This window comes from Fistularia commersonii, chromosome 11 (genome assembly GCF_037954325.1).
Source record: "Fistularia commersonii isolate RoL2024-O1a breed Wild chromosome 11, RoL_Fcom_v1.0, whole genome shotgun sequence".
Classification (NCBI taxonomy): Eukaryota; Metazoa; Chordata; class Actinopteri; order Syngnathiformes; family Fistulariidae; genus Fistularia; species Fistularia commersonii.
In genome coordinates, this window is record NC_141294.1 from 14,206,588 (window position 1) to 14,228,980 (window position 22,393).

The 22,393-nt window shown below is 49.8% G+C and overlaps 1 long non-coding RNA gene across 1 annotated transcript in view; it reads right to left on the reverse strand.

The window, feature by feature from the left end:
- Positions 1 to 7,272: 7,272 nt before the first annotated feature.
- The window catches only part of LOC147229605 (uncharacterized), a 36,807-nt gene continuing 21,686 nt past the window's right edge, over positions 7,273 to 22,393 (reverse strand). Inside the window, exon 2 of the long non-coding RNA XR_015106809.1 lies at positions 7,273 to 8,595. This is a non-coding gene — a long non-coding RNA (uncharacterized LOC147229605). The remainder of the gene's footprint in view (positions 8,596 to 22,393) is intronic.

Sequence of the window (22,393 nt, forward strand, 5' to 3'; positions counted from 1 at the left end):
CAGCCCAGGTGACCCTGCAGGTACCTGTTCGGACTCAGCCGAGTCCCTTGAATTCTACATTTTGGTCTCTCGATGAAGCAAACATTCACAGAACGACTGCATCTTGCCAAACGGCCGCATGACGACCTTTCAGCTCGGACCAAACCCCGAACTCCCAGTGATCCGTCACAACTGAAGAACCGCCGGAATGAGACGAGGAACGTCCGCAAGGACGGAAGGTTCAGATGCCGACACGAGATCGGGTAATTTATCATCGATATTGTCTATTGCCTGAATTAGCTTGACTCCACATCATTTGAGGTTCGGTGTGCTAACCGGGCTAGCGGGAGCAACTCGGGGTTCAGCGTCTTGTCCTAGCATGCGTCGCCGTGAAGACAGAAGGAAGCGGGAATCGAACCGCCAACCTTCGTCCGCGATGGACCGGCCGAGTCGCGTCCGGCTGATCGGCAACGTTACGAAAAAGCGGAACCCGGTTTCCGTTTCCTTCGTCAAACGGTCAAATCTCTGAACCGCATCACCTCGTAATTCAAGTCATCACATATTAGCGCGGAACAACGCGTGCGACGAGAACCGAGCGGAGGGAAAAACACAGGAAGTGAATAATCAGCTGCAAAACCGTGTGGAAAATAGAATCAGCGGCGACAACAGTAATTAATACGCGCAGATGCGGAATACTGATAGAAAACTACATTCTCTATTTTTTTTTTTTTTTTCTTCTTTCCCCAGCTTGACCTCCTGCTGAGAAGTGGCTCCAATTCTCCCGCCGGTGTTGGGCTCCAAACCGCTACAGAAAATAAACAAGATTACCAATTTGGACATGCCAGTAAATCTTATCATATTGGAGCAGAGAGAGAGAAAGAGGGAGGGAGGGATGGATGGATGGAGAGAGCGATGGATGGAGAGAGAGAGAGGGAGGCCAACGGGACCGAAGCAATAAGGTTGACGGGCCGAGGCAGAGGCCGGCGTGGCCGCCGAACACAATTACTCCCTCGGACAAATCTTCACCGTTTCCGTCGGTGAATCACGGCGGGTTTTGTTCCTCCGTCTCGGCGAGACGTCGATGTTTCACACGGGAGCAGAGGAGGTCGTTTCTTCCTTCTTTTCTTTTTTTTTTTTTTTGAATCAAATTATTATTCTCCGTCAGATAATCATGGCGAGATTTGGAGAGAGGCTTCATTAGAGCCAGTCGTTTTCCTCTCCTCCTCCTCCTCCTCTCTCATTCTTTTTCCCTTCTACCGCCGTAATCTCAGCAAAATAGACGCTTCGCGAGATGAAATTACTGCTGGAGAGAAAGAAAAAAAAAAAATCTGAGAGCGGCACAATGGCGGCAGATGTTCTCCTGGCTTTGATTCGGATTTAGCGCCGATAACACTGGGAAGTCTTACTGGATCTGTGCGCGGCCGGACTCGGCCTATTTGTCCCGGCTGATGCCAAACCATACGGCGCGGAAGCCTCTTGTTGCGCCGCGAGGGTTCGTGGGCGCCGCGGCGAGTCAGGGGAACCCGAGGAAGGACGGGGGGGCTCATCCCATATGGTGGGAAGCTACAGGGAAGCTACGTTCGTCATCCATCTGTGAATTCATTCATTCATTCATTCATTCATTCATTCATCCATCCATCCTGCACTCAGGGTTGCAATGCTACCCCAGCTGGGATTGGGCGAGACGTCATGCCACATTCATTCATTCATTCATTCATTCATTCACGTAGACATACCATTCACTCATTCATTCATTTATGTTGTATATGGATATATGACTATTCACTCATTCATTCACACGTCCGATACAGACATCCATTCATTCATCCATTCATTCATTCATCCGACCGCATCATATAGAGGAACACCATTCACTCATGGACAAACATACAACCATTCATTCATTCACTGATGTTGTATACGGATGTAAAACTATTCACTCATTCACTCACACATTATATACAGACACACAACCATTCATTCATTCATTCATCCTGCACTCGGGGTTGCAATGCTACCCCAGCTGGGATTGGGCGAGACATCGTGCCACATTAATTAAATAATTCATTCATTCACATCATGTAGAGACATACCATTCACTCATTCATTCATTTATGTTGTATACAGACATACAACCATTCATTCATTCATTCATTCATTCATCCTGCACTCAGGGTTGCAATTCTACACCAGCTGGGATTGGGCGAGACGTCGTGCTACATTCATTCATTCATTCACATCCTGTCGAGACATACCATTCACTCATTCATTCATTTATGTTGTAAACAGATATATGACTATCCACTCATTCATTCACACATCCAATACAGACATCCATTCATTCATTCATCCGACCGCATCATATAGAGGACCACCATTCACTTCTTCATTCATTTACATTGTATACAGACATACAACCATTCATTCATTCACTCGTGTTGTATGCAGATGTACAACTATTCACTCATTCATTCATGTAATATGACAGTCATGCAAACATTCAATCAACAAACAGACAATCATTCATTCATTCATTCATCCAATGACATCATATACAGACATGCAACCATTCACTCACTCATTCATGTGATATAGAGACAAAAAATCATTCACTCATTCATTCGCGTCATACAACAGTCATCTAACCATTCAATCAACAAACATTCATTCGTCCAATGACATCATATACAGACATTCATCCATTCACTCTCATTCATTCCTCATATATGACATCATGCAACTGTTCGCTCATTCATTCGCACATCATATACAGACACAAAGCCATTCATTCATTCATTCATTCGTCCACATTGTATACAGACATGCAACCATTCATTCATGTAATATAGAGACAAACAATCATTCACTCATTCACTCACACATCACATACAGTCATACAAACATTCACTCTCTCATTCATCTACGTTGTATACAGACATGCAACCATTCACTCATTCATTCATGTAATTTGACAGTCATGCAACCATTCAATCAACAAACAGACAATCATACATTCATTCATTTATTCATTCGTCCAATGACATCATATACAGACATGCAACCATTCACTCACTCATTCATGTGATATAGAGACAAAAAATCATTCGCTCATTCATTCGCGTCTTACGAGAGTCATCCAACCATTCAATCAACATTCATTCATTCATTCGTCCAATGACATCATATACAGGCATTCATCCATTCACTCTCATTCACTCCTCATATATGACAGTCATGCAACCGTTCACTCATTCATTCGCACATCATATCGAGACATTCACCCTCTCATTCACACGTCTGGACGATGTCAGTTCTCCGATGCGGGAGGAACCCGAGGAACCCTGAGGAACCCCATGTGGAGAACATGGAGACTCCACACAGGAAGGCCTCCTGCGGGGATCCAAGCAGGACCTCCTGCCGCCCCTGAATGCAGCGTCTCAAACAGAATCCTTGACAGTGAGATCGGCAGACGGGACAGCGTCCGTCCGTCCGACCGTCCGACCGTCCGACCGTCCGACCGTCCGACCGTCCGACCGTCCAACCATCCGACCGTCCGACCGTCCGACCGTCCGTCTCTTCTGCTGTGCGGAGGCTCAGCAGGAGCGCTGAGGGATCTGGAGCTTAGGGATATGTTTGCCATGAACATGCAGAAAAAAAGATTACGAGGGTGAAAAGCGAAGCGTCTGCAGCAGAACGTCCACGTGCTGCCGGACCTGAGCAGGGGGACGACGCCGCGCACAGATTTTGATTTTTTTTTTTCTTCCCCGTCGCTTAGCAGACCCTGATCTCCTCAAATCCTTGTGTATCTCATGCAAAATCCGTGTAATATGGATCAAGACCTGTTGCGACACATATATATATATATATATATATATTTCTGTTATTTTTATTTTCTTTTTGGACACAGCAGCAGCCTAGAGAACGATGTGGGACTACATTTACGCCCTTCCTTCATTCATAAGTTCTCACGTGGCTTCACGATGAGAGGGTGAACAATGGCGTTTATCAATATGGGGCTCTGTGATTGGTCCAGGATTAGCCCCGCCTCTCGGCCAATCACGGCTAGCGTAGCGGCTGAACTGAAAATGAAACTAAAATGACGTTCGGTGTGACTTTGGGCTGAAGAGCGTAGATTCAAGCAGGCAAACACACACACACACACACACACACACTTCTTCACCAGCATCCATTAAGGCCAGCTCTCTCCTGAACACGCCGGCTGATCCCTTTTCTCTTTTAGCCTGAACATTAAAACAAAGATGCGCCGCCGTTTTCTGCCTTCACTCTTTCACTCACACACTCTTTTACTCACACACTCTTTCACTCACACACTCGTCCGCCGCTAAATCTATTTTCTTTTTCTTGCATAATTACCCTGTCAGACGCCCCGCCTCGCATTAAACCTAAACTCCCTCTGTTGCTTGACATATTTATGAAATGTTCTCGCTGCTCTTGCCGTGTAATAACCTCCGTTTATGTTACAATCACCTGCTGGGAAAATTAGATTACAAAAAAAAACAAAAAAAACACAACCACTTTGGACGACGACAACAACAACAACAACAATATGGTGTCACAGCAGCAGCAGCAGCAGCAGCAGCAGCAGCGAAGACATGTAAACATTTTTCCAGCGTGGACAGATGAATGAAGCTCCCGTCCACATGTGGTGAACACCTTCCCGAGGTTCTCAAGGAACGTCTGGTTTCCAAAGCCAGCAAAGAATCAGCCGCGTGAGAAGCTTCCTCATTCATTGGCTAGTAAACAGCCCTAGCAAATCCCTGTTGTGGTTGGTCAGTCGGGGCTCACCCCGGACCAATCACAGGGCTGCATGTTGAGACGTCCAACCATCGCTCTCTCATTCCCTCACTCACTCATATGTTATATAGAGACAAGCCACCATTCACATGCAGCTATTGAATATTACATATATATGAAACGATATGAATTTTTAGCCATTTATCCATTCATACCTCATGAAGAGGAATTAAACATTCACCCTCTCATTCACACGTAATAAATGGACATTTAACCATTCATTCATTCATTCATCATAGAGGTATAAAAGCAGTATTCGTGCATCATATAGAGCAGGGTTGGGCAAACTACGGCCCGCGGGCCAAATCCGGCCCCTTGGTCTTTTTAATCCGGCCCGCCAAAGATCGGTGCACAATTCATACTTGATGTGAACGACTGAATGATCGAGACAGTATTTCATTTTTGGAGCTACTTGAGAACACTTTAGAATTTTCCTGAGCTGAATGACCCGGATGGTTTTTGTGATTTAGCCTTCCTGACGCACATGAATGAGCTGGACGCGAAGCTACGAGGGAGGAACCGGTTTGTCCATCAAATGCCAGCAAACATCGGAGTCTTCAAAACCAAGCAGCTTTTATTTATGTCAGAAAATGTTCAGACGAACGTCAGACGAGTCTGATATGTCATGTTAACAAATGCGTTTTTTTTTTGTTTCTTTTTACATATATCGTATCTTGTGCTGACCCGGCTCCTCCCTTAAATTTCAAAAGTCAATGCAACCCCTGATATAGACATTCAGCTCTTCATTCATCATAGATATAAAAGCATGAAGGATATTCATTCATTCTTCATGAAGACGTATAAAACCATTCACTTGCATCCACGCATCATCCAGAGACAGAAATTCCCCCTCTTATCTGGACAACGTGTGGTCTCTGGAGAACCTCCTGCATGTGAGGAACCCGGAGAACCCTGAGGAACCCAAGCAGATACATGGAGAACATGGAGGTTCCACACAGGAAGGAACCCTGTGGGAGTCCAAGCAGGACCTTCTAGCTGTGAGGAGGAAGCTCCGCCCACACATCCCTTCATCTCACACACCTGGTGGACCCGGCCAGTTGTCACACACACACACACACACACACACACACACACACACACACACACGCTCCACACTGAAGCTTGTTGGAGCAGGTCCGGGCATGTGCACGGACGCCAGAGTCGCCGGCAGAATGACCGTTTTAACGAGGCCCCGTTACCACGGCGAATGATGAAAAATTCATGTTGCGAGTGTCGGCGGCGGCGGCGGCGGACGGACGGCGCCCCGGAATTTCATTCGCTGTTTGATATTCTTACTTGCCAGCTCAGCAGGCACTATTGTGTGATTGGAACCTAAAAACACACACACACACACACACACACTTAGGTCTGAAAGCCTAAGCTATTACCATGAATAGCCCGTCAACACACAAAAAGTGATTGTGCGTGTGCTTAATGTACGAGTGTGTGTGTTTGTTGTGTGTCTGGTGGAGAGAAGTGTGTGACAGCGTGCACGCCGGATGCTTTGCGATCACCCCTCCGTCCGATCGGCCGCCGAAAGGGAGGACGGGGAAGTTCACGAGATGGAACGAGTCTCCGAAAACCGCCGTTTCCACGTCAACGCCACATTTCCTCCAGGATCTACAGGCTTTTCCTCGCCGCCCGCCTCGTCCAATCAGAGAAAGCACTCCGCTAGCGCTGCTCCGGCGGCCGCCGCCAGCTCAGAAACCCCGGGCAGCTTCCGTCCACATCTATTTATGCATTTAATGTCCATTTCAACTTTCTCCTGCTACATTACATCCACGGTTCCCGCCTGTCGTCGTCTGCTTTTAATGCACACATTCGTCTGCTGAACATGTTCATGGCACCCTTTCTGGAAATCACTTGTAAATTATACACAAAATGCACCAAGTACAAACTGTTCATTTATTTATTTTGTTTATTTTCTGATGCGACTGCAAGTATTGCTGTTGTTCCCTTCTAGTTGCCACTTTTATATAGATTTATATATTGTTTTGCTGCAACTTGTATACATATTGTTAAAACTTCTTCTCTGTGCTTTTCCCTTCAGGGGTCTGAATCCACCTTCTCCATTGAACCCTATTCTCTGGATCCTCCTCTCTCTTACCAGCTACCTTCATATCCTCTCTCACAACATCCATCCATCTTCTCTTTGGTCTTCCTCTAGACCTCCTGCCTGGCAGCTCCACCTTCAGCAACCTTCTACCCAGACCGCATGAAGAGAGGAGTGTTCATGTCCAAACCATCTAAGTCATCACTTTGTCTCGGTCATACATGTCCTGCACCCTTGTGACAAGAGGAGAAGATCAGCTTGAAGAGGACAAAGCGGGGATAGAAAATTGACTTTTCCTCGTCTTATTTATTGTTCATCTTTTTCATTAGCCTTGTTACAGCCACTGTTTGGATATTTTAGAAACTTTTATTTAGATTTATTTATTTTTATTGATATTTTGTTTAATTTTATTCCTATTCTATTTATTTTTATTCATACTTTATTTAATTTTATTTGTAGACAAGGGCAGCCTATATATGTACACATATATTTATCTATTCATTTTATGTTTATTTTATTTATGTTCATTTAAATTTTTATATATATTCATTAATAGACAAGCCTATTTATGTACACATATATTTATTAACTTATTTTTAGGCAGTGCGGCTTATATTCAGGTTTTCAGTAGTCCAGAAATTATGGTAATTCAATTGAAATAACTGTTTGTTTTTCAGCACTCGCACACACACACACACACACACACACACACACACACACACACACACACAATTCTAACTTTCACCTGCAATTCTAAAACCTTGTTGGGAAACGCCACATCAGCGTTCCTCGGTAAACTCAGAACGCCGATTGGTTAAAGTCGGTATTGCGGTCGCAAACGGTATGAGTTTCCTTTCCACGGTGGAGCAGAAGAAGAGGACACGGGAGAAGCGGTCGGCTGAACGGAGGAAGATGTTCTGCAGGTTACTTTGACCCTCTTCTGCTGGAAACAGAGACGACCAGAAACTGTTTCCCGTTTCCTGTGATTCGCAGCTGTTTTTCGGGAAGAGCGGCGGCTCGGATTCGGCCGCCAGGAAGTTGCCTCCTCGGGTGGAGCCTTTTAGCTTTGCATTCCCGCGGGCGGTGAAGGACCACGGTAGGCGTCTGCAACGTGCACCTCCAGCTCCACTCTTCTGAACAAACCACAGAAGAACGGACGATATGGAGGCGGAAGCTGCCGCGGCGTTCATGGAAAAATAACCATCAGATGGTTTGAGGTGTTTTTATCCACCGGCTATTGGCTAATGATTTCATCTGGTCAAAGTGTAGATGTTCTTCTGCGGGCCTCCAAGAGCTTGTTGCTCCATTTCTCAATGCTTCTGTCCATGTTGTCCCAAGAAAACATCTCCAGCGGGGATCACGATAGCTTCTAAAAATGCCGTCCCTGAAGAAATATCTAGTAATGGGTTGGGCTTATGAGTTCCACCAACCACCTGCGACACACCAGCTCCACCAGAACCCCCCGCTTGGAGCTCAGACGGTCCAAGGGTTCCTTGGACCTTCAGTGCAACGCTCATTCCTGAGAAGGTTCTGCAGAAGTTCAGCACATCTCCAGCAGGCTTGTGCAAACGCAGACGGCCGTACCTTCGTTCCTGCCGGTTCCTCCTCCAAGCTCTCCTCCCTCCTCGTGGGGAAATAAGCCTCCAGCCGTGGACCTTCAGGGTTGGTTCTCCAACCTCCTTGCAGAGTCATCCCGGCGGGGCGTCGGTGTCGGGGGGGTTGTGGGCGCCATGGTAACGCCGCCCATCCTGGGGGAAAAGGAAAGAAAAAAAAAACCAGTTGGCAGGCAGGTCTGCACGATCACCCCCAGTTAAAACGTTTTAGCGCTGGATGGAGAAAAAAAAAAAAAAGGAGGAAAAGAAATTGGCAGAAAGCTCGTTGGCGCCGATCCAGTCGGAGGAAGTCTGTTTTCTTCTTTTTTTAAATTCCTGTTTCATGTTGCTTTGCCTTAGAAATTAAATTTATGGGCACGACGGACTAAAAGATGCCTTCATCGTCACGGAGACACACACTGTGGCGCACAAATCCCGACGGGAAATCGCGCCGCACACCCGGACGGCCCCGGAGCGAGAAGGAACGTCTCAACGACGCTCAACAGAAGGTTCTCACAAACAAAAACGATTCATGCGTTCAGCCATTCGTTCATTTCAGATCGCGGGACACAACGGACACACGACATATGCAGACATACAACCATTCACTTGCTCATTCACATGTCTTTAGATTCACCCTCTCAGTCGTAGGTCATTTAGAGATCAACAATCAATCACCCATCAAGTAGGCATACAAATAATCATTCACTCATTCGCAAGTCGTGTAGAGACACACGACCATTCACCCTCTCATTCCCATGTCAAGTAGACATACAACTCATCACTCACTCATTCAGGCCTCAAATAGAGACACGTAACCATTCACCCTCCCATTCGCGGATCTAATGGGCATACAAGTCACTCATTCATTCGTGCCTCAAATAGACATACACAACATTCACTTGTTCATTGACATGTCATATAGACACAAAACCATTCACTTGTTCATTCACATGATTATCCATTCACCCGCTCTTTTAATCCGGGAGTCAAATGGGCATACAAGTCACTCACCCATCCATGCTTAACTAGAGACATACAACCACTCATCCTTTCATTCCCATATCCTCAACAGATGGATACCCATTAACCCTTTCATTCACGGGTCAAATGGGCATACAAGTCACTCATTCATTCGTGCCTCAAATAGACATACACAACATTCACTTGTTCATTCACATGTCCTGCAGAGATGAATAGCCATTCACCCTCTAATTCAGGGGTCAAATGGGCATACAAGTCACTCACTCATCCATGCCTTAAATAGAGACATACAAGTCACCCACCCTTTCATTCCCATGTCCTCAACAGATGAATATGCATCCACCCTCTCTTTCACAGGTCAAATGGGCATACAAGTCACACATTCCTCAAATAGACATACAACATTCATTTGTTCATTGACATGTCATATAGACAAACAACCATTCACTTGTTCATTCACATGTCCTGCAGAGACGAATATCCATTCACCCTCTCATTCAGGAGTCAAATGGGCATACAAGTCACTCACTCATCCATGCTCAAGCTAGAGACATACTCACCCTATCATTCCCATGTCCTCAACACATAAATATCCATTCACCCTCTCATTCACAGGTCCCACAGACTTACCATGATTCACCCAGTCATTCACAGGTCATGCAGAAACATACAAACATTCACTCACTCATTCATGCTAGTGGACTGCTTCGGGTTTCCAGTGAACGTCCCGCATGCTTTTGGACAGTGAAAGGAACCCGGAGAAGCCAGCGGGAATCCAACCAGGGACTTTCTCGCCACTGCCGCCGCCCACCAATTGTTCGGATCTTTTCTTCCCAGAGCCGGTGAGTTAACCCGCCACGAGCTCTTAAAAGTAAAAAGGCGGCCGCTGCTGCTGGTTGCCGAACGCTCAGCCACTCAGAGGTGAAGCAGGCGCCGTTTGCCGGCAGAAAAAACCCCATTAGTTTCCCACATGTTCGCCGTTGATTAGAACCGGATGAGAGAGGCTGCAATCTCCTCATTTGGCAGCGAGAGCGGCGGCGGCGGCGGCGGCGGCGCAAATATCTTCATAACATTATGCCGCCGCCGTTGTTGTTCCAAAAATGCAGATTCGCATTCAGAAAAAAAAAAAAAAAATTGCCTTCCATTATAGCATTTAGATAAGATGGCCGACGAGGAATGCGAAAGTTGGGGAAAAGCTGTAAAAGAAAGAAAACCTTTAATTAGGACGCGGGCCTAGTTTAGCAGAAGAAAAGTGAAGCGTTGGTTTTTTCGGCGGAAACGACTGAAGAAAAGCCAGCGAGAGACGTGGGATGTGGCCGGAGGAGCGCCGACATTCAGCAGAACACCTCGCTCCATCTGGAGATCTCGCAGAGGTCAATTCATTCTTTTTTTTTTTTTCTTCTCGTCTGCAGAAAACGGCGGTATTTAGCATCTCTGCTTCAGCGTGAGCATTCCGAGCCCACCTCCTCGACAAATTATGCATCGGCTGCGATGCTCCCCGCCGAATCCCCGCGGGGGCCGAGTGGTTCTCGGATGTAAACCCCGGTCTAATCACTCACCGCGAGTTTAAAAGTAGCCACGGTTAGCTGCTGCGAAGCCGGGAGGACGGACCACCGCGGCGCGCTGGGGTGAGCCCTCTGAAGGACGCGGCGGTCTCGAAGAGGTGGCGGGGTGAAGTTCCGGTATTGGAATACCAAATCACCGTCAGATGTCTGCAGGCATCTGCATCTCTGATGAAATGTGATGGGCCCTTACTCCAAAAGTAGCAGGCGCTGAATTTATCACGTATGCTCAGTTGCCCCAATTATTAGGACCACCAAGATCGAGCGAAGCTACTGTGATAGGGGTGTCTTGTCAAGTGTAAGGAGGACTTTGATGACCTCTTTGGTGGAGAGCCCACGCAGGAGAGCCTCCTCTTCAGGTCAGGACTCCACGGTCCACCTGTATCTGAAGGACAAGGGACGCTCTCCTTTGGGGACGCCCATGTCCGATGGTTTGAGAGGAGTCAAAGAAGCCCTCTTGTCAAACTGGAAACCTTCGCTGAGCAAGGAAGGGGGTCTTCAACTTGACCTTTCACCGACATACAACACCTCGCTGAGATCCATCCGAAGGCGGATCGACACAAGCATACCCTGCGGATCCACCTAACCGCCCCTTCCAGCCCCCATTCAACCTAGTTTCTGCAAAACCGTCACTCGGTGACTTGAGAAACCACATCGACTCGGACCGACGGCCGACGCCAACCCCCGCCGGGAAGCTCACCGGCAGCCTCTGGGATGAGCGGTGAAGTCCAGTTGCCGTGACCAGATTTAACAATGGCACTGTGAAGAGGATTACGCCTTTTGGAGTTTGGTGAATTGGCTCCTGAAGAGCCGCGGCTTTATTTTTAATGGTCTGGTGTTCAAACGTTTTGTCCGTCCCGTGAAAATGAAGCCGGAATCCCATTTAAAAACGGGATTTCGTCGTGAAATGACAAGATGAGTCCATTATCTGACGGTATGCTCGGGAGAAGGAGGCGGACGCATTGCGCTTTTTGGTGAGGGCTTAGATGGAACTGACCAGGGAGAAACTTGCAAACATACTTTTCTGATTTCCATCCACACGTTGATGTAATTCCGCCCTACGCGGCAACGCCCACTCCAGTCAGAGCCGCCGAGTCTTGCAGGACGTCGGCGCATCTGCGCCTCGGCCGGTCACGACCCGCCGCGGCTCACAAGAAAGGCTGGACGGCGTTAAAACACAGGCGGCGTTCACGGCCGCCTCGCCTCCCCTCCCCTGCCCTCCGCGGAGGAATCGCCCGTGGCAACTTCAGGCCGGAGATGAATGCGCGCTCTTGAAGTTTCCACTCACATGATAGCTCTGCTGAACCTCCCAGAAAGATTACGCCGAAAACAGCATCGCAACCGCCGTGAAGGGGAGGATTGACCCGAGGCGCGTCGTCCTGCATCTGCTTCCAAACCCAGCGCTAGCCGGTATTAGCATGACGGCACAGAGGAGAAAAAAAAAAAAAAAAAAAAAACAAGTCGGTGAATTTTTTGTTTTTGTTTGCGCCATATTGTCCCGTCTAATACCGACTCCGCACCAGATTACCAGATGACCCCGAGGAGGGTCTTGTAATCTGCGGGTGTGAAAGGGCTTACGGGGAAGGGGGGGTCAAGCTCCGCTTAGCGGCGCGGGATCCGACCCATGTAATTATCATGGATTGCATCTTAAACTACCTGTTTTTCCAGAATCTGCGCGAATTAAGATGCCGCACTGTTGCGGGATTACGAGAAGAAAATGGAGTCACGGAGGGAACCGGAAAGGAGGGAAGAGCCTCGCGGAAGAATAAAGAAGCCTTTGATTCGGAGGCTCCTTTCCCTTTAAATCATCAAGCCGTCCTCCGAACGCAGAAAAATAAGACGGGACGCCGAACACACTCATCCACTGTTTCCCATCTCAGACTCCTTGATCCTCTTGTCGTTCGCTCTTGATCCCCGATTTCCTTTGTAAGCCGCCTTCAGCTGGATAACCCGGTAAAAGCCCCGCGCCCCGACGAGGTCGTCGGTCCAGAATACGCTTAATTACACGTTTTCCGCGTCCAATCCGGACGAGAAACAAACAAACACAAAACGCGAGGAGGGATAAATAAAAGCCGATGTAGGACGACGGGGCAGGTTCCTCCGGACGGACCGGAGTCCGCAAACAACCCGACGTGACGACGACTTCGGCATCCGTCCGGGAGATTTCGTCTCGATTTCATTCGCAGCTCACACCCACACCCACACACACACACACACACACACACACACATATTTCACTTTTTCAGCGACTTCCATTTTCTCCCAGCGATAGCTCTGACATATGGAGCTGTCCTAGGGAGAACCAACAGAAAGTTAATCTGCCGCTGATTCCCATGGCTTGGCCAAACTCCCCTTTTTAATAAACTGGGTCACGACTAAGAAGAGCCAATGTGGGGGAAGAGGGAAAAAGCCCCGCTAACTAAAAATAAAGCGCGGTGCGTGAACGCGGCGTGGGGACAAACAATGGCAATATGAAGGAATCCACAAGCTCCGAATCTGATAACTTCACCTTCGCGAGCGGCGCCAGAGCGGACATCGGTGTTTGTTTGCAGGCGTGAAAGATGGGACAAATTGTGAACATCAAAAAAAATAAAGAGATAAAATGAATAAATGAATAATTCATAAAAAGAATATATATATGCTGCTCCCAAACAAATGAAGGGGACACTTAAATTATGCAAAATAATTCCAAATCAATCACACTTGTGTGATATCAAACTGCGACACTGATTCATTCATTCATTCATGTTTTAAGGATTTAAGGACGCGACATCAACGCTGGATCAGACTGGAGTGTTTTTTTACACTTTCATTCGGAGTTTGACTCCAAATCCAGACCCACGTTGGTTCATAACCTTGATTTCCATTCATCATTTTTGTGTAATTTTGTTGTCGGCACATTCAACTATGTAAAGCACCAAATATTTCATAAGAATATTTCATTCATTCATATCTAGGATGTGTTATTTTAGAGTTCCCTTGATTTTTTTGAGCAGTGTATATAAACACACGTACATATATATACCGTAATTTCCAGACTATCGGGCGCACCTCAATATAAGCCGCACCGGCTAGCCGTTAGCCGCTAACCGATCGCTATCTCGGTCTTCCTCCCGCGCACTAAAACCGTCAAAGTCGTCTTCTTCGGTGTCGGAGTTGAACGGACTCAGAATTTCCCGGTCATTTCATCGGTCCGACGTGACGAGGAGAAACGTTTTAGCGGCGTGAAGCTCGTTAGCGTCCCCCACCCAAAAAAGTCCATATATTAGCCGCATCGTTGTTTACGTGAAAAACGTTGCGGCTTATTGTCCAGAAATTGGTATATACATATATATATATATATATATAAATTACAAATTACTACGGTACAGAATTGTGCATTTGTATAGTGAATATATCATGAGTGGCGTTACACTCGGTGGGGTTCTGGTGAGGCCGGCCATGGAGGAGCTGGACGGCTCTGGGGTCAAAGGTCGACCTTCTCCTCTGGGTTTTCCTGTCTGCGACCAGAACGAGCCGCCGGACGGCCGGGCGGAAGATGCGAGGAAAGATCTGCGAGGATCTTTCCGGCTGTTTTTAATATTTGGTCCGAGGGGTCGGCCGGTTATTTGTGGTATACGTTCCTTGTGGTGTCGGGTGATGGACTGAGCTGCTGACCTCGAAGGACTTCCTAGCAGGTTCTACCGTCGGTGACGTGTCCTGGAGGAGAACTTCAGGAGGTTGCAAAGGTATCTGGACTCCTTTGCCGTTTCTACCGGCTCTCCTTGTACGGTATTATTGACGCCACATCTTGTCCGGTGGCTGTCATGGAGGAACGCGGGGCTCAAAGCCGCCGCCGCCGCCGCCGCCGCACCTCGCCACGAGCCGTCTCCTGGGAGTCGAAGGCGAAAAAGACAGCCTGAGCGCAGGAGGGAGGAAAAAGAAGCGGAGTTGGAGAGGAGAAAGACGGGCCGGATGGGAAGGAGGGGGTGTTTTCATGTTCACAGCCTGTCCTTTTGATGTACACACCAAAACAACCTGAGGCCCTCGGCAGCCGGTCCCAGCGGCGGACGCGACAGTCGGCTCGGCAGCCGCTCGCCACGCCCGAGACTCCGCCCCCTTCCCCCCCTCCCCACCGGCATCGCCGCTTTCCTCCATAACGTCCCGCGCCAAGTTCAAAAAATAATTACAACAAAGAAGGAATACTAATGAGGCCACGGATAATCGGCCGGCCGGCAGAGTCGCGATCATCCCCGTTATTGTTTCCCCCCCCATTGTTTTTCATCTTCCGCTAAGAGGCGTTGAAAATCAACGGCAGGCTCTCGCCGCCAGCCGCCGTCATGGCCGCCGCCAGCGCGCATGTACGTGCACGCGAACTTCTCTCGCCGCCGGCAGCCGCGGAGGGAGATCGCTATCAGGGCGAGGCAGAGTTTTAATTGATCTTGGTCACAGTTTAATGCGAGGCGAGGATTAGCTGTTATCGGCGGAAGGGCGAGGAGGGGGAAGATATCAAACCCCGCTCCCGCTCCCACTCCCACTCCCACGGTAAAACCCACTGCCCTTGATGACAGGGATTCTATGATGTGACCCACAAAGATTGGAGAGCTGCTGGAAAGCCGGGCGGTGGAGAGACGCGCGACATCAAGCTGAACTTAATCCCAATTTCCCTGTGACGTTTCGGGCCAAATCTCAGCTATTTCTAGCCGCCGCTGCCGCTGCCGTCGTGTCTGAGTGTGTGTGTGTGTGTGTGTGTGTGTGTGTGTGTGAGGGAGGGAGGCTAGAGCCAGCGCTGGGCTTTAGACCTTTTTTTTTTTTCTTTTTTTTTTTAAACCCAGAACTTGTTACCGGGGCTTTATTGAGACGCGTTTGATTGTCGGCAGGTGAAGCGTCGGAGAATTAAAGGGCGCAGCGGGGCGGCCGGTGGAGTGTCTGAGTTTCTGCCATGTTTGCAGTTCCCCACGGTTCAATAACACAGCAGATAAATAAGGTATAGGGCAACCTGGATCAACATTAATCACCAAATTACACAGGTTCCTGCAGACGACACACATCACCGGGGATTGATGGAGTTTTCTTTTCTCTTTTTTTCCGAGCCGAAGCTTTCAAAGTCCCGGCTTAAATGCCGGGGCGAGATGAAAAAGAGCAATCGGCGAGGCTCGGAAAGCGCCGCGGGGCGGACGGGGGGGGAAAATCCGCGATCGGAAAGGGGAAAGAAAACGGAAACAAGAGGGCGAATATGAAGAAGAGGAGCGCCGAGACCAGTGAGGTGCGGTGAGGTTTGTGGCTGCTGAGCCGCCGACCGTCACATTTACAAACATACATATTATAAACGGATTTATAAACAAACATACGAACCCTACAGAGCAGCTTCTTCACCAACTCTAGCTTGTCCTCGAGTCGCAAGAAGAATCCGCAGAGTCAGGTGCGCCCCCTACCATGAGGCAGGAGAACGGCGTGCCTCACTTAGTGGCTCTCGGCGGATGTTTTTTTGATCGCTCGGCAAGAGAAACGACGAACGCGCTCACAGTTGTTGTCAAATTGGAAATGTAGCTCAACTAGCAAAAGCGTTTGAACATTTTAATAGCGAATCAGAGAGAGAGACGGCGATTCGGTGTCCGTGCAGAGAGAGCCGGCATTCAGCCGCCATTGAGGCTCGACAGTCGGCTGCCTCACCGCACGTCTCTTTTCAGTATTTAGACGGTAAATCCAGCCATTTTGACTGAAGTTCAATGAAAAACACCTTCATAATGCAAATCACTGATAGACAACCAATTTCTTTTTCTTCCCAATATTGCCGGGTGAGGCACGGCGTCTCCTGCCTCACCCCCCCCCACCTTGTGGACACTTTTCCCGCTCTGCGCTGACGCAACACTACAGTTCAAGAGCCTCTTAGCGGCCCGCCGCTTCTTTTTTCCCTCCCGGTTCCCAAGACAACACTTAACCCAAAGGACGGAGGAAGAATCGTGAGCGGCAGAACGTCGCGGTTCCTCGGCGGAGGTTATGCGGCGGCGTGCAAACGGCGGACGCGGCGTCTCCTGACACCTGGACGCGGATTTACGAGCCGCGCGTCGCCGTACGTCAGCGTCATTGACACCGTATTGATTTTTCCTTTTGTATAAGCTAATTAAATTAGAAATGTTTTATTCTCTGCGGTTTGAAGAATTACACTATACGGCACACACACACACACACACACACACACACCTTTATGAGCGCCAAACATCTCTGCCCCCAACTCATTCCCAGCCATAAAAACATATTTATGAGCGCATCAGGCCATTGAGCCACAGCAATGTTTGCCATTTTCTCCGCGCTCCATGATTCCATCCAAGCGTCAAGATTGATTCTGAGAGCTCTCACTGTGTCGCCCCTCCGTGAGGACGATGTATAATGCAACAGCCTGTTTTTTTTATTTTTTCTATAAACATACGCTCACGCCGTTGCGAGCCCTCGATGATGGAGTCATTCGAGGAAAAAAAAAAAAAATAAGGATTGTATGTTTGAAGGAGGAGGAGATACAAGACTGGGGGGGGGGGGTTGTCGTCTGATTGGACGACGCCAGCTGAGCGGCCGCCGTACCAGGCCGGACTGGCACTTGTCAACCTGTCACTTCTCATGGCCGTTCATGCACACACACACACACACACACACACACACACACACGGATATGCAGGGCGGTCTAACACATGCTGCAGCCGGAGCTTTTGTGCAGGGAAACCTCTGCAAAAGCACGGCGCCGCACTCCATAGGGGAGGAAACTGACTGTGAACCAACATTGTGAAAGGTTTCTTTGTGCAGTTGTTTGTGTATGCCTGGATAAGCGTGTGTGTGCATGTGTGTGTGTGTGCGACTCGGTGGGCCCTCTGTCAAGCTTCCCGGCAACCAAGGACTCGCCGGGCCAGGCAAGACTACAGTCATTACATCCACGCTCCGGCGCAAGCAGATGGCAAAACAGATGATCCTCGCTCATCTCACTCATGACCATCCATATTTATTTCATGGTTGCTGGCCCACAGACTCCCCGTGCCTATCACTTCTCCATGAGTGCCTTGGCAGGGAAACGGCTGCCGACACACACACACGCACACACACACACGAGTGTTTGGAAAACAAAATAAGCATGAAAAGGGAAAAAGGCAAGTGAGAGGGAAAACAAGTGGGAGAGAGAAGGCGAAGGGGATGAAGCTGTGAGAAGCCAGAAAAGGGGGGGAAGCCGGTGCGACGCCGGTGGAAACGTCACATTGATCAAACGCCGACAAATCCATGTGTTGTTCTAAGCAACTGTTCCTGACCGAGGTCCCGCTCGATGCCGGATGACATGATTTATACCGCCTCCCGGGGCGCCGATAGCCGAGGCGCCCGATTGGTCGGTGGCGGCGGCGGCGGGCGAGAGGAGGCTCGGCGGGCCCCGGAGCCGAGCCGGGGCCGAAAGGCCGTTATCCGAATCCGCCCGACCGGCTCTGCGCGCGCCGTGTAGATTCTGCCGAGGCAGGAAGTCGCAGCCTTTTACCCGCTCGGCTCGCCGTCCTCACCCCGGTTTCATTGTTTAATGTGAGTATTAATGGCGGGTTCATTCCGCCGCCCTCATCAAATCTCGCTCCTTCTCATCGCGGACGTCTCGACGCGGCGGCGGTCCTGGACGACGGATGAAATTTAGGTTAATCATAGGAAGTGACACGCCGGCGTCCCCCGGAGGGGCCGGCGGCCGAGTGAGCAACTCAATTAAGAGCAAAACCGCCTCGGACAGGGACGCCCATGCGGGCCACGTCTCCGAGGGCTTCGGGAGAAGATCTCGGCGGAGTCCGGGCCGGCGTGGGCCGGACTCTCCCCGGGCGGCGAGGGTTCGGGGGGCAGGGTGACCGTGTGCTCCAGTTACTCCGCCGCGGATGATTCACCAGTACCGGGGGCGGCGGCGGGAGGGGGGTCGGCGCCGCCCGACATGTGACACGCACAGATGAGTGGACGGCGGCTTCGTTCGCGTTATCAGTCGGCTCCGGGACGGGGTGGGGGAAGAGCGGCGGAAAGCGGCGGATCATGAACGGCATCCAAACCGGCTTCCCCCTCCCTCGCCGGGAGCCGTGAGCTCGCCTCGGAGCGGCGGCCGCGGCGCGCTCGGCGATAAGGGGGAATCGTGGCCGAGCGCCGGGAGCGCAGAGAGCGGCGGCGCAGATAGCCGGTTCTATCCAGGCGAAGGAAGGGCCCTCGAGTCCGAGTGCCGTCATTTCTCGACGGCGACAAGCAGATAAAAGCAGGCGGCGGCGGCGGCGCGCAGGCCGTCTCCTGGAGAACCAATCAGAGCCGAGATAAAACCCCAGGTCGCAAGATTCATTCATTCATTCATTCATTCATTATCTGCGCCTTTAACCCTGCGATCCGGGTACCCCATGGGTCAAGAGGCGGGGTTAACTCTGGACCATTCTGGACATTTCATTCTCCGGTGAACCATGTGTTCGGAATGTGGGAGGAACCCCGAGGAACCCCAGGGAGAACATGGGCTTCCACCCTGAGAAGCTCCCTGAAGACTACGTTACATCCAGAACTCTGGCCGGTTACTCTCTTCCACCCGCTCCGACATCGTATCCGACGCAAACTCCACCTTCTCGCCCCCTCCCGCCTCGCTGACCCCTCCGAGGCCATTACCCCGTCTCCGGTGAACCTCTTCTTGTGTTTGGACGGTGGGAGGAACCCGGAGAACCTTGAGGAACCCCACAGGGACCTCCCGGACGTGAAACGCTAACCGCCGCGCCGCCCGATTCTGTTTCTACAAGATGGTTCACTCACTTCCACCTGCTCCAGAAGCCACGTCATCCCGTCCAACGCCGGCTCCAAGTCTGGAAGCTCCTCCTGGGAACCCTGAGGAACCCCAAGCAGACCCCACCAGGAGGGCCTCCTGGGAGCATCCGATCAGGGACCTTCCTGCTGTGAGCCACCATGCCGCCCCTGCAAGGGGAGCGGAGATGAAGTGTTTTCTAGTTCGAGGTCACCGAAGTACCGTTTCATCCCTTCAGACGTACGACCGCTTCTGCTCTTCATCTTCATCTCTACGACAAACGCCGTTCGTCCAAAGTGCATCGTCCCCAGCGGTCTTTCTCGCTCGCCGTTTTCACGGCCTGATAACTTAGCCGGCGTTAAAAAACCACAAGGCGGTTTCAACGATATATTTGGATGTCGTCTTTCTTGAGTGTGTCTTAGGAGTGGAAGCGAGGGGAGGTAATTAATTCGGAATATTCGAGTCAACTATTTGATCAGTGAATCTCTTGATGCCAAATAAGTAAAAAATATATCAGTTTAAATTTCCTCTAATTAGTACACTTCTTCATTTCTTCAGAGCACAAACCCGCCGGAAACGTTTGCGCCGCGAATCAATCGGGCGTTCTTACGCCGACGAGACAGCCGGTCCACCTCGTGAAGCGTCTCCGAAGCTGCCTTCTAATTTTACCTTGTTGGAAAAGCGACGGGAGCTCGGCGAGGACGGCGTCCTGAGTGCTGCTGCCTCCAAGGTCAGTGCTCGTTCAGGGCGGCGCTCGCGCAAACGGTCCCTGAGCAGATGTTTGCAGGAGAAAAACATTCATTCATTCATCGTCTGCACCGCCGGGATTGGCCGAGGAGCGGAGTTCACCTTGGATCCATCACAGGGACACTTCCAAAGGCATACAACTGTTCAGCTTCTCATCTCGAGGGTGTCCAATGGAGCTCCCGCAGGTGTTTGGACTGTGGGAGGAACCCGGAGAACCCTGAGGAACCCCACGTAGACCCAAACAGAAAGGGGGGATCCAACCGGGAGCCTCGCCGGTTCGAGGACCACATGGCCCCGTCCTCCACCGGCTCCCGGTCTGACGTCGTATCCGGCGCAAACTCCTCCTTCTCGCCTCCAAAGCACCGAAGAACCTCGTCCCACCTCGCCGACCTTCTCCTTCCCCTTCCATCTGCCGGCTCTGACCTTCTGACTCCCATCGCCGGAGTCCTTCAAAACCTCTACTGGAACCCAACCTGTCCGAACCGCTTATTCGAGTAACATCTACCAAACAAGTTTAGCATCGCTAAGCTCTGGGCGCACACAAAGTTAGCAAACATAACTCTTGATTACGCTGCCCTTTCAAGGCATAATTAGATATATCAGCGGTATGCTTGTGGGTGGAGGATTGGGGTCCAACCATGCAGAGATTGCATTTTTCTCTCTCTGGAGCTTATTTGTGAAAAACATCATGGCGGCCGTTTAATGGAACAGTCAGCTGTGAAATTACTCCGACGTAACCCCAAAGTCCAACTCTAAACCCCTGTTGTTCGGGCCTGCGATGCAGCTACCTCTTGGAAGCCTCCGCCGCGACACATTTGCTTTCCTGGCGCCGCAAACATCACGCGGCATTGCTGTTGTTACTCAGCCACAGGATAATCACTACTTTGGAAGTGCATTTTTAAAAACTATCATTCAAAAAGCAAATGGCCTCCACCTGTATCGGCACAAATATATGTATTCCCGGTCTATAAGTTACTTAGAAACGTTCAAAGTCATTTTAAATACGGTTTCATTTTCCGGATGTGTAACATATTTTAGCTGAGAGGAATGGAGGTTAGTCAGAGAATATGTGTGTGAAGGAGAAGAACCCGAGTGGAACGGTGAGGATACAGGGAGTGGAGATCAAGAAGTTTGAGGATTTCAACGGTCCAGAATGTAGGAGAGTGTGGAAAAGAGGTAAAGAAACAGGTTCAAGCAGGTTGGAATGGGTGGAGAAAAGTGTCAGGGGTACAAAGAGATAGAAGACTATCGGCCAGAAGGAAAGGAAAGGTGGAGGAGACGGTGGTGAGATGATCTTCAGATAGAAAAAGACAGGAGGCTGAGCTGGAGGTCGCAGAGATGAAGATGTTGAGGTTCTCTTTGGGAGCGACCAGGATGGAGAGGATCAGGAATGAGTCCATCAGCGGGACGACGCATGGTAGATGTTTTGGAGAGACAGTCAGGCACGGTTGGGTCATGGACAGAGGAGGGAGAGTCAATATATTGGTAGACGGGTGCTGGAATTGGAGGTCTAGAGGAAGACCAAGGAGAAGATTGATGGACATCATGAGAGAAGATATGCAGTTGGCTGATGAGAGAGAGGAGGATCCAAAAAATAGGGTTGGATGGAGAAGGTGGATTGGGAAAAGCTCAAAGGAAAAGAAGAATTTGTCACGGGGTGCAGGACATGTATGACCGAGACAAAGTCATGGACAGAGGAGGGAGAGTCAAATATTGGTAGACACATGCTGGAATTGGAGGTCTGGAGGGAGAACAAAGAGAAGATTTATGGACGTCGCTTCATTGTCGTCAGCGACGGCGAGCGTAGAGAGATAGCACACCGGCGTCAACCGCTGCCTATGAACAGAAAAAAAAAATAAACACCGGCTTGTTCTCATGACAACGCCTGGACACACCGCCGACGTGCGAGCCC